Genomic DNA, 2,500 nt, shown 5'->3' with positions numbered 1-2,500 from the left:
GTCAATCAATCAATCAATCAATCAATCAATGTTATTTATATAGCCCTAAATCACAAGTGTCTCAAAGGGCTGCACAAGCCACAACCACATCCGCGGTACAGAGCCCACATAAAGGCAAGGAAAAACTCACAACCCCAGTGGGACGTCGATGTGAATGACTATGAGAAACCTTGGAGAGGACCGCATATGTGGGTAACCCCCCCCGCCCCCCCTCTAGGGGGAGACCGGATGCAATGGACGTCGAGTGGGTCTGACATAATATTGTGAAAGTCCAGTCCATAGTGGATCTAACATAATAGTGTGAGAGTCCAGTCCATAGTGGATCTAACATAATAGTGAGAGTCCAGTTCATAGTGGATCTAACGTAATAGTGAAAGTCCAGTCCATAGTGGATCAAACATAATAGTGAGAGTCCAGTCCATAGTGGATCTAACATAATAGTGTGAGAGTCCAGTCCATAGTGGATCTAACATAATAGTGTGAGAGTCCAGTCCATAGTGGATCTAACATAATAGTGTGAGAGTCCAGTCCATAGTGGATCTAACATAATAGTGAGAGTCCAGTCCATAGTGGGGCCAGCAGGAACCATCCCGAGCGGAGACGGGTCAGCAGCGTAGAGATGTCCCCAACCGATGCACAGGCTAGCGGTCCACCCCGGGTCCCGACTCTGGACAGCCAGCACTTCATCCATGGCCACCGGACCTGTGTCCCCCCCCCCCCCCCACCCTTCCACGCAGGAGAAGGGGGCAGAGGAGAAAGAAAAGAAACGGCAGATCAACTGGTCTAAAAAGGGGGTCTATTTAAAGGCTAGAGTATACAAATGAGTTTTAAGATGGGACTTAAATGAAGTGACAGACTTGTCACACATGTCAGGTACGATCTTTGAGGATTTCCATGATCTCCCTCAAAAAGGTGATTTTAATAGCTACAATCATAATAGTGACAGAAAGCAAAATGCTTACTGCCGGTTCAAGTTTCCATCCAAGTGTAAAAAGAAGTTAGCCACTTCAAACTTCGCCGTCGTACGGTGACGCTGACATCTTGCCTCTTCCTGTCCCCTCGCCAACTCATGAAGTCACCGTTAATCTCAGCTAACGTTGCATAATCCAACCATATTCTTTTTTTTATTTTTATTTATTTATTTATTTTGACCCCCGCTGCACTCGCTGCAACAGGTGGTTGATGACGGAGCGCTGGCCGGAGGCAGAGCGCTGGCAATAATCGTCAGCCGGCTTATTTGTCCGGATTGTGTCGGGTGACATTTGGCCGCGGCCCCGCCGGAGGACATTGGGCTGACGCTAATGACATTTCCTCCCAGCTGATCGCATTACAATGTTTGCTGCTGATGAGACCCGCCCGCATTTAACCGTCTTCAATTGCACCTATGTTACTTTTCTTTTTGTCATCTTTTTTTTAAAAATGACGTTCCCCATGATATGTCCTTCTTCTTTGCATTGTGCATCTCAATGACACCCTCAACCCCCATTCTCTCGCTTTATGTTCAATTCAAATCGGCAAAAACAGTCCCAAAATATACTGGCAATGTCTTTTTGCTGCACTAAACCGAAAGAATGCAGACGTATGTAAGAGCTTTTGTGAGCGTTTGGCTGCAGAGCGCTGGAGGGGAGGGAGGGGGTGCACCTGTCACTTAACCGTAACCATGTTAGGGCTGAGGTAGAGGCGGTATAAATGACCAGCATGGCACGGGGGAGTGGGGAAAAGAAGTCATTTTGGCCAAGAGGCGCTTTTGGAATGGGACCGCCATGGAGACCCGCTCGTTTACATGCCGGAGGGAAAAAAATGTAGGTACGTGTGCGCTCGTTTGAGGGGTTTCAGGGGGTGCCATCTTGTTCTAGAGGGCTGGTGTCGAACTGCTTTTCGTTGAGGGCCACGTCGCACGAATGGTTGCCCCTCAGAGGGCCGCTTTTAACAATGAGTAATATATGAATATGCATGTATACGTTGGGTCAGGAAAAAACACAAGAGGCTATTTCATCCCGACAAGCCAGGTTCGCAGGTTTCCATGCTCTTCAGGGGATTTTAGCAGGGAAACCTGAGAAACAGGCTTGTAGGGATGAAATAGCTTCTGTGTTTTTTTCCTGTATGCGGAGGCCAAGGAACGCATACAGGAAAAATATATAATATAACGTATATTCCGCTATACCTCGGTATTGAGCACTGTATGATGGATATAACACAGAAACCTCGATTATATGAATATACATGTGGAAATATATATAATACATTAACAATATATTTTTTTACATAAGATGCAAAAAAAAAATTTAAGTTTTACTTTAAAAACTGGCAGCTCAGTCACCAGAATTTTACAGTAAAAGCAGTGGGTTTTTTTAACCGTAAAATCTTGTTGTTTTAATGTTTTTTTGTTGTTGTTGTTTTTTTATTTTTGTATATGGAAAAAAACAGTACCAAAGTTGATTTTACGGTAAAAAACTCAGTGGACGGAATTTAACCGTAATATATATATATATATATATAT

This window comes from Entelurus aequoreus, linkage group LG10 (assembly GCF_033978785.1).
Source record: "Entelurus aequoreus isolate RoL-2023_Sb linkage group LG10, RoL_Eaeq_v1.1, whole genome shotgun sequence".
Classification (NCBI taxonomy): Eukaryota; Metazoa; Chordata; class Actinopteri; order Syngnathiformes; family Syngnathidae; genus Entelurus; species Entelurus aequoreus.
The sequence above is the reverse complement of the archived record's forward strand: the minus strand, read 5'-3'. Positions refer to the sequence as shown.